Source organism: Antechinus flavipes, chromosome 3 (genome assembly GCF_016432865.1).
Source record: "Antechinus flavipes isolate AdamAnt ecotype Samford, QLD, Australia chromosome 3, AdamAnt_v2, whole genome shotgun sequence".
Lineage (NCBI taxonomy): Eukaryota > Metazoa > Chordata > Mammalia > Dasyuromorphia > Dasyuridae > Antechinus > Antechinus flavipes.
The window spans coordinates 516,421,174-516,432,163 of NC_067400.1; the positions used below are offsets into that span (position 1 = coordinate 516,421,174).

A 10,990-nucleotide genomic window follows, 5' to 3' on the forward strand; every position below is an offset into this window, starting at 1 on the left:
TCCTCCAGCAGCCTCTCTCACACGCAATCTCTGTCCCCCTCAGACCCCCACCCCATTACAGGGCACACTCACAATGACACCCCACTGTTTCTCAGACACACCCCCAAATGTATATGTTCCTGCTAGAGACCACAGACTATATATAAACCACACAGCCCCTCTCAGACGCTTACGTACGACACACCCCATATATACACATACACATCCATCTACACTCCCGCTACAAACCACACACTCAGCCCTTGTGTAAATCACGCACAAGGACACCATACACACAGGTAGCCTCCCCACACCCCAAAAACCGCACAAAACTACATACAGCACGTGCACATCTCACGCACCCCGCACGGACACCCACGAACACTGGAACACACACAGACCCCGCGACGGCCACAAGTGCATAACGCGCGCGCACACACACAACCGCACACCGCCCGATGCGCGCCGACGGAGCCTCCTACCTGAGGCGTGCGAGCCCGGCAGTCAGAGGAGGCAGGAGCCCGGCAGGAAGGAGCCGAAGGTGTGGCTGTCGCCGGACGTGGGGCTCGCGCCGGGCGGTGGCAGTGCTGGAGGTGGCAGTGTGCTGGGCAGGGGGAAGGCGGCTGGCCAGCCAGGTGCTCCCGCCGCTGAGGCAGAGAGGCTCAGAGGTTGCAGCGCCGACTCCTCCCGCTTACGAGCCCCGCAGGGTTCTGGCTCTCCGGGCCCCAGCCCTGCAGCCCAATCAGGACAAGGGGCGGAGCCTCAGAGGGACGAAAGAGGGGAGGAGAAGGGGGAAGCCGCGCATGCGGACTGTTCCAAAAGAGAGGCTTTTAGGGGACTGAGGGGGCCTCCCGGCTTGGAGCAAGCGAGATAGGAAAGGGGCGGGAAGGGCCAGGGAATGAGTTAGAAAGGGAAACGTTGCAATCGACGCTCTTCTTCCCTCTCTGCCCCCTTTTCTCTCCCCATTTCGTACTTTCACGTTTTCCATTCTCCTCAAGTTTCGTCTTATTCTTTCTCTCTTAAACCTTTCCCCAACTCGGGGGTCTATCCTTCCCCTCCCAGTCGCCCCTCTCCCTTCTCCCACCTTCACCCCCATTCTCTTTTTGCTCTCTCACCCTCACTTCCTATATCCCTTCCACTTCTCAGCCCATCTTCCATCTCAGCCCCTCCTCTTTAAGTCTCCTTCACTCATCTCCCTCTCTTTTTTCCTCTCTCTTTCTGGGGCTTCCTGTTCCTCTCCCTGTCTCCTCCATTTACCTTTGCTCTTCTTTCTTCCCCATCTCCATCTCCGCCTTCCTTTCCCTCACCTCACTTCCTTGATTCCCTAACACCTTCTCTCCTTATCTTTCTCTTTCCATCTCTCCCTGTTTCTGATTTTCCTAGGCTTTCTTATCTCACTTGCATGCCTTTCTTCCCAATATCCACACACCACTTTGAAAGCAAAGAGAGGCTCACAGGAAGGAACATTTGGGTCATAGGTCCATAGTTTCACACTTAGAAGATGACCTGTCAGAGAGATTTAGTCTACCATTATCACAAAAAGAAAATCCATTCTACCATATGCCCCAGAAGTAGTCATCTGGTCTTTGCCTGAAGATCTTTAGTGTGGACAGAACAGCATCATCTTTAAAAAATATTGGGCTGGGAATCAGAGGATCTGGGTTCAACCTTGAGTCCCCATTCTACTTGTGTGACTTTGGGCAGTCCTTTTTACCTTTTTAGCCCGGAGCTTCTTCAGAAATAAAATAAGGGAGCTGGACAAGATGTTTTTTAGACACCTTACAGGTGCCTCAGTGGATAGAATGCTAAGCTTAAAGACAGAAATACCAGAGTTCAAATCTGCCTCCGACACTTCCTTTCTGGCTATATGACCCTGGGAAAGTCCCTTTACTTATGTTAGATTCAGTTTCCTCAGCTATAAAGTGGACAAAACAACAGCACCTACCTTCTAGGATTATTGTGAGTATCAAATGAGATAATGTACCTGGCACATAATAAATGCTTAGGTCATGAAAGGCTTTAAATGCCAAACAGGATTTTCTGTTTGATCCTGAAGGTAACAGAAATCCACTGGACCTTATAGAGTAAGGGAGTAAGAGGAGGACCTGTGCTTTAGAAAAATTACATTAGAAACTGATTGAAAGATGGATTGGCCAATTCTCCCTGTGCAGCGGGAGAACTGTTCGGTTCTGCAAATATGTATTGTATCTAGGATATACTGCAACATATTTAACATATATAGGACTGCTTGCCATCTTGGGGGGGGGGAGGAGGGAGGGAGGGGAAAAAACGAAACATAAGTGATTGCAAGGGATAATGCTGTGTAAAAATTATCCTGGCATGGATTCTGTCAATACAAAGTTATTATTAAATAAAATTAAATTAAAAAAAAAAAAGAAAAATGGATTGGAATGAGGAAAATCTTGAAATAAACATACCATGAGACTATTGCCATTGTCAGGGCATGAGATGCCCCCACTCTAGTGGGGGCAGTAGAGAAATGTTGCAAAGGTGAAAATAATAGACATGGCAGCAGATTGGGCATAGGGGTGAGAGCTAGTGAGGAGTCAAGGATGATCCCTTGGTTGGGAGTGTGGGGGAGAATGGTAGTGCTACAGAACTTTGGAAAGGAGGAGGATCCTAGGAGAAAGATAATGTGTTCTGTTTTGGACAATGCAGTTCACCAAGGGGTCAAAATGTGGAAAGTAAGTTAGTATAGAGGTTATAGTTTAGAAAAGAACTGAAGGACGAAGGGATTGGAGGGTACTTTGAGGACCATGTTTGGATACTTGCTGGGTTCTTGTCTGATGGCTGCCATGTGGTAAAGTAAAAATATTGCACTTGATGTGACCAAATTACCCCCTTCTTCAATGAACTCCAGTGGTTCACTGGATCAAATATAAAGTCCTTTGATGGATGGCTAGAGCCAATCATTATCTGGCTTTTTCCTACCTTTCCACTTTTATTATTCCTTATTCTTGACTATCTCCCCTATAATACAATAATGTTCTTTACACATGGCACTCCATTTCCCAACTCTGGGAGTTTTCATTAATTGTCTCAAATACCTGGAAAACTCTTCTTCCTTGTCTCTGCCTCCTTCCTGGCTTTCTTCAAGTCCCTGCTAAAATCCCACCTTTGGCAGAAAGACTTTCTTGATCCCTGTTAATGCTAGTGCCTTTCCTTTGTCAATTCTCTCCAATTTATTCTGTATAGAGCTTGTTTCCACATAGTCCCCCATTAGATTGTAAGCTCCTTGAGGTCACAGACTGCTTTTTGCTTTTCTTTGTCTCCCCAGTGCTTAGCACAATGCTTGGTGCATAGGCTTTATGCCAGGCTTATTGATCCATTAACTACAAGTTCCAAGTCTATTTTAGGCATTACACCATGCTGTTGTAACTTATAAACCTGATATTTGCCAAACACTTTATTTATATTATCTCATAAGATCATAGTTCTAGAGCTAGAAAGGATCTCAGAAGTCATCAAATCCAAGTCCATTTTTACAAAGGAGGAAACAGCTTCAGATAGCTTAAGTGACTTGCTTAGGATTCCACAGATAGTAAGCATCAGAGGCAAGATTTGAACCCCGCTCCTCAAACTCCAAAGTGCTCTTTCCACTACACCATATTGTCTTTTTTTTTAATAACTTTTTATTGATAGAACGCATGCCAGGGTAATTTTTTACAGCATTATCCCTTGCATTCACTTCTGTTCTGATTTTTCCCCTCCCTCCCTCCACCTCTTCCCCCAGATGGCAAGCAGTCCTTTACATGTTGAATGGGTTGCAGTATATCCTAGATACAATATATGTGTGCAGAACTGAACAGTTTTCTTGTTGCACAGGGAGAATTGAATTCAGAAGGTATAAATAACCCGGGAAGAAAAACAAAAATGCAAGCAGTTTATATTCATTTCCCAGTGTTCTTTCTCTGGGTGTAGCTGCTTCTGTCCATCTTTGATCAATTAAGGCTCTCTTTATCGAAGAGATCCACTTCCATCAGAATACATCCTCAAACAGTATTGTTGTTGAGGTATATAATGATCTCCTGGTTCTGCTCATTTCACTCAGCATCAGTTCATGTAAGTCCATATTGTCTTTATTACTAGACAGTTCCGTAGGCACTAGAGATCCAAAGCAAAAAATAAAAATAAATGTCCTTGGCTTTAAATGAATTACCCTGAAAATGGAGAAGAGCAGAGAGGACAGGGGTAGATCTGTCTGACAAAGTCCAAAGTATCACCACAGTCTTAGTCCCACCAGCCCCAGTAAATAACTTTATCTTGGACAATTAAGATAGTTCAGTGTTTTCCTAGGTATATATTCTATTCTTTGGGCCAGGGACCCTGTGGGGATGATTTACTATGAAATCTCAGCTTTATCCTTCTCACTTTGTGAATATCCTTATTATTGACAGGAAAATTGAGTCTCAGAGAGACCCAATGGTCCCAATATGCAACAGAAGCAGCCTTCTGGGCTCTGGGACCAGAAGTCTCCCTTTGAGGGCCCACATTCTCTTTGAAGGAGACAGTCAGTCTGACTGAGAAAACAGACACTTCTCTAGAAGTTCCTTACTTCTCTAGATCAGGTTCTTGCTGGTTCTCTTCCTCAGCCTCAAGGCATCATTACAGTTAAAGTCAGCTGGCCTGGATATGGAGTTCTCCTTCTGATGCTTGCCAACTAGTCTTATTTCTGACAAATGACTTCCCTTTCCTAGGCCTTCTCTTTCCCTAAAAAAATAATATTTTCCCTTTGAGGTTATTGTAAAAAAAAAAAAAAAAAAACTATCCTTATTGCAGGGGCAGCTAGATGGAGCATAGATAGATCACCGGACCTGGAGGCAGGAGGATCTGAGTTCAAATTTGACTTTAGACACTTAGTTATGTGACTCTGGGCAAGTCATTTAACCTTGCTTGTCTCAGTTTCTTCACCTATAAAATGAGCTGGAGAAGAAAATTACAAACTACTGCAGTATCTCTACAAAGAAAACTCCAAATAGGGTTACAAAGTCAGACACAACTAATTGATGAAAACAACAAATCATTATTAAGTTGTAGCTCCTGAGCCAGAGCAGAGACAAGGTTACTCTCCCTTTAGCTAATTCTATTGTGTTTGATAGAGAAGCCTGCCAGGAAATAGTAGACAGGGCAAGGCTCTGCTCCTTATCACTGGGTGACCTCGTCCAAGTTGCTACCCACTCAGACCATTGATTTCTTCCTCTATAAAATCAGCGTATTTGCTCTTCCTCCTTTGGAGAGTTGTTTTGAGGACAAGAAGATATAATTTGTGTAAAATGTTTTTAAAATATTAGGTCAAGCAATAATAGTAACAATAATTATTATTATTGTTGAGGAAGGGGCTTATCTGGGGGAAAGAATACAAATGAAAAGGGAACCATATCTTACAAAGTCCAATTGAAGGAGCCATCAATTTTACCCTGAAGAGGAAGAAACTTAAAGGGGCCCATGATACCAATTCAGTACATTTCATTGTCAAATGGTAGTAGAAAACAAGATGAATTTGGAATCACTGAATTTAGATTTGAATTTCCTATAGAAAGAGTAAAGTTTCTAAGAAGCTCTAAAGTTTGCAAAACATTTTCTTTAAGATCATCCTGTGAAGATCTGACTCCCCCCTCAGAGTGGCAAGAAAGGAAATTAATTATTGGAGGGATTATAATAGGCATACAAAATGGTGGAATAGGGAACTGATTCAACCATTAAGAAAAGTAATTTGAAACTATATGCAAAAAAATTATTAAACTCTCTCTGTGTATATGTAGCCTCTGACCTAACAATACTACTAAGCCAATACCTCCTAAAGAAATCAAAGAGTGAGGGAATGACCCATAAATATGCAAAATATTTATGATAGCTCTTTTTTTGATTGGAGCAAAGAACTAGAGACCAAGAAGATAACCATCAGGTGGGGAATGGCTGAGCTCATTTCCCACAGGATTGAAAGGTCTTCTCATGACTTCAAATCAAGAATCTTTTTCCTCTGCTCCCCCTCCCTACCCCTGCAGTGTACTAAGCTGAACTGGACTGAACAAAATTAAGTGGAAATGAGTAAAGATAAATACTAAGAAAGATCAGATCCCGTTCTATACATATTCCTATATAGGCCAAGGATGACATCAAGTTATAAAGACTTCCTGAAATTTGTAACTTTCCCACCTTTGTTGATGTTTCCCCTTCCTGTCTATTTTTCTGTATTTGCTAGCAATGAAAAGCCTCACAAAACCCTGTATGGAGCTGTGTAGTCAGAGGAAAATAGATCAGACACACAGGCCAGTGGAACTGTTTTAGGAGGAGAGCCTCTCCCAGAAGCTCAGAGGTCTTTGCTTGAATGCCAGCTCTGCAATCCACTGTCTATTTCTGCTTTGACAAATAAGGACATCGCACCTGACCAGTTCTGACAGGCTATGTTCTAGGAATTTAAGGAGACAAAATAAGCATAGAGATGAGGTAGCGGCAATAGACAAATAATGGCTAAAATGCATTTATTGGACAAAGCACTTCACATGCCTAATATAGAACAGTGTCATGGGATATTAATGTCATGCACCTGTGTGACATATGGACCTGGCAACAGACTGGGTAACACAGTCCTGCTAGGCTCACTTGTAAGAGGCCACAGGCTCCCTGGGTGGCCTATGCTTCAGGGATTTATTTAGATATCTGTGATCTAGCCCACCCTGAAGCCAAGAAGACTGATTTCCATTTTTGTGGGGAGTAGGAATTCCATGGCTTGACATAGACTCTTTCAAACTCCCAATTTCCAAAAGGAGTATTAGATAACAATTGTATCCTTCTTCTATATATCATGTAGTTGCAAACTAGGATGCTTTATTGAAGAACAGAAATGGTTCAAAATAATATCTATTCTCCTGGGCATTCCTGATAGGAAATAGTCCTGTCCCAAATCAGAAGGGTTATTTAATCTCAGCCCAAATAGATATTACACAAAAGACAATCATGAATAAATGAGCAAACATATTTATCAAGTAATAAAATAGTAATGAGTAAATTATGCCAATTAGATTAGGTAACAGGTCATAAAGAGTTAAGGGACTATGCAACATGGGAACAAGATGAAATCTTAGCTGATTCAACAAGAAAATTATTTCATCTGAGAAGTCCTGTCTTAGAGATTTATGGGGGATGAAGATACTGCTGGGAATCAAAGGATGCATTGGATTGCCTGCTTCCTCCATATGCCTGTGACAGTAAAAGTCAGTTCTTTCCTTCTTTCTCTCTGTTATCTCTCTTGTTCTCTCTCTCTCCTTCCATCCTTTCTTTTCTCTCCCTTTTTCTTCTCTCTTTTTGTCTCTCTTCTCTCTTCCTTTCTTCTCACCCCTCCCCTTCTAGCCCTTTCTTTCCATCTCTCTCTTCCCCTCTTTTTCTCTCTCTTGTTTCTCTCCCTTCTCCCCTCTACATGCCATCCTTTCCCATGGTACCATGGCTTGACGATCTCTCAATCAGTCTTTCAAACAATACTCCTATCTCTCAACCAAAAAGATGAGTAGACCTCTTTTTCTATCAGTCTTTCTCACACAATAGACTCCAACTAGCTATTCCATTTGTAGAGGGCCCAATATACCCCATCTCCTCATTTTTTTTCCTCCCTGAACTCTTCAACTTGTGCTCTATTTCTTTTCTTTCTCTTTCAGCTCCTCTCCTTTGTCTCTTCCCTTTTCTCTTCCCTCCTCTCTCCTTCTGTGCCCTGACCCTGTTTCCTTTGCTTTTGCCCTTCCTATTCCTGTCTCCCTTCCTGTCCTTCTTCAACCCTTTCCTTCTTACTCTTCCCTCAATTCTCTCTCTTTCATCCTTTTCCTTATCTCTGCCCCCACTCCCGTCCCTCTCAATTCTGAGTGGTAGGCTAGCAAATCACAAATTGTGTGAGATCAAAGATATCTAGTGATCTCTGATCCAATCCTTTCATTTCATGAAGAAGAAATTGTAGGTCTAGGCAAAGGAATAGACTTACCTCAAAGTTAAATTACACAGGTGGTAAAGGTCATGCACCAGTAGTAAAGCAAAGTCTTTGGACTTCCAGGACTAGGCTGTCCACTGTAGTTAGAAACCGTTTCCGCCACACCTCTTCCCCTGGTTACTTACATTTTTATGTGTACCAATAAAAGTGCTGAAGCCTCATTAGCACCAAATTTCTGCCCACAGTGTTTGACTAGCAACAAGCAAAGCATTTATGAAGCACCCTGGGGCTGCCTGGATCACCCAGAACCAGCTTTGTAAGTGTGTGTAGTTATGGCCAAACAAGGGTAATTCGAGGCAATAGCTCTCATAGTCTTCATTCATTAAGTGTTAGCAATAGTCTTATTTCACAGAAGAAGAAACTGAAACCAAAAGAGACAAAGAGCCATCGAATCAGAACCACCAAGGAGGAAGAGACTTAGAAATTACCTAGTCCAATCCTTTCATTTTTTAGATGAAGAAACTAAGACCCAAAGATGAGAAGCATCCCCTAGCAAAGTCAAAGACAGAAACAGAATAGAGCATGTTTCTCCTGATTGAATTTGAAGTCACCTCATCTCAGTTTTGAATCCTACCTTAACTTCTTATTTCCTATGTGATCATGGACAAGTTACTTGCCTACTTGACCCATCAGTTTCCCCATCAATACAATAAATGGAATTCTATTAGATTATCTCTAATTCATCAATCAATCCATAAGTTAAGGGTTTATTTACTAGATATTGTTCTGGGTGAAGATATAAATTAAAGGCTCTGTCTCCAGGGAGCTTACATGTGTGTGTGTATATGCAAATATATACTCAGGAAAACCTGAGTTCAAAAGAGATAATATTTGTAAAACACTTTGAAAATCTTAAAATGCTATATAAATTACTGTATAGATTATAAAATATAAAATAAATGAGAAATTATCATTAGAAATTATTAAGAAGCTAGCACTGAAAAGATCAGGAAAACTTCAAGTAAGTTGTGATGCTTGAGCTGAGCTTTGAAGAAAATGAAGAATTTTAAGATGGGCAGAACTATATTCCAAGTATGGGACAATTTTTGCAAAGACATAGAGATGGGAAATGATGGCATTTCAGGTATAAGTAATCCCAAAGTTCTCTGGCAAGCTTAAAGAATGTGTGAAATGGAAAACTATTTTTATGTGGAAAGGTAGTTTGGAACCAGATTGTAAAGCTCTTGAAATATCATCAGAGAAACAAATCAAATATCATGGAGTCATAGTCAGGATCATACAAGATTTAGCAGCTTCCACATTAAAGTATCAGAGAGCTTGGAATAAAATATTCCAGGAGTCAAAGGAGCTAAGATTATAACAAAGAATCATCTAATATAATTTAATATTTAATGGAATGGAAACATTCTTTCTTTTTAGGGTTTTATCTTTTTTAATTTGTTGAAAGTTCATTTAAAATTTTTATTGAAGCTTTTTTTTAATTTTCAGAACATATGCAAGGATAATTTTTTAACATTGACCCTTGAAAAGCTGTGTGTTCCAATTTCCTCCCCTTTCCTCCACCTCTTCCCCTAGATGACATGTAATCCAATTTATGTTAAACTTGGTAAACATATATGGCAACATTTCTTTCAAGAATTTCTGATGAAAAGACCAAAGCTGAATAGAATATTTGATGCTCAAAAATAAGATTAAAGAGAAGTATTAAAAGATAAACATAAATAAGAAATCACAAAGAAGTTAATAAAGCTAAATTAGTTACATTTCTATATAGGGAGATGACATGTAACTCTTAAGAACTATCTTACTATTAGAACAGTTAGAAAAGTCTACATAGAAAGAGGACTCGGATGAGTTGATTATGTTGGAATGATCTTCAAAAAGAAAAAGGAATTGAGAAGGTGGGATGTGCTAGGAAAAGAGGGAAAGAAGAGGAAGAATGGGAACAATTATCTCACATAAAAGAGGTGCACAAGGAAGAACTTTTTATAGTGAGGGGAAAATGAAGGGGTGATGATCAATGCCTGAACCTCACTCTCATCAAAATAGGTTAAAGAAGGAAAAGTGTGTGTGTGTGTGTGTGTGTGTGTGTGTGTGTGTGTGTGTATAAAATATAGAAGTGTATCTTACCCAATAGGGAAATAGAAGGGAAAAAGGACAAGAGTATGGTGATAAAAGTGAGCATAGATTAATATAGACAGTGGTCAGAAGCAAAACAGATTTGTGAAGAAGTATGGGATTTAAAAAAAGAGAGAAGAATAAACAAAAGAAAATAGGAAAGAGGGAAATACATAGTAATCAACTGTGAATGTGATTTGGATGACCTTGCCCATAAAACAGAAACAGATAACAGAATGAATTAGAAACCAGAATCCAACAATATTTTGTTTACAAGAGAGTTCAAGAGAGAACAACATAAATATTTAGTAGGGAATAAGAGTTTTCTAAATTGATACAGAATTAAGAAGGTAAAGGAATAGAATGGGGGGATTATAGAAGGATATGTAGATTAACAGAATGGGATATGGTGTGGAGATTAGTGGGAATGGGAGAAAGAGAGATGGAAAAGATGGAGGAAGAGGATAAGAGAGGTATCCTTATGGTGGAGGGGGAGGTAGGTTAAATAATTGAAAGGCAAGATAGTCAGTAAAAGGAGTCAAAAGGCATAAAAAATAAGAGATACATATAAATATAATAATAAAGATCAGGAGTAGAATTTATCAAGTTAAAAAAAAACTTAAAGCTAAAATAGATTTCCTCAAAAGAGAAAAATAGGGAAACTGGACTATATGTCAGCCATATTAACCAATTTTGAAATATTTTTTTATTATAGCTTTTTATATAAAAACATATGCATGGGTAATTTTTCAACATTGACCCTTTTTAAAAAAAAAAAAAAACTTTTTATTGACAGAAACATTGACCCTTGCAGAAACTTCTATTTCAACTTTTCCCCTCCTCTCCACTCCCTCCCCAAAATAGTCCCATATATATTAAATATGTTAAAGTATATGTTAAATACAATATATGTATACTTATTTATACAGTTATCTT

At 40.1% G+C, this 10,990-nt stretch overlaps 1 protein-coding gene across 1 annotated transcript in view; it reads right to left on the bottom strand.

Annotated features, from left to right (window-relative positions):
- Positions 1–674, bottom strand: part of CAPN5 (calpain 5) — a 153,267-nt gene extending 152,593 nt beyond the window's left edge. Inside the window, exon 1 of the mRNA XM_051987062.1 lies at positions 462–674. The gene's annotated coding sequence lies outside the window, so the exon portion shown is untranslated. The remainder of the gene's footprint in view (positions 1–461) is intronic.
- Between the last annotated feature and the right edge of the window lie 10,316 nt (positions 675–10,990).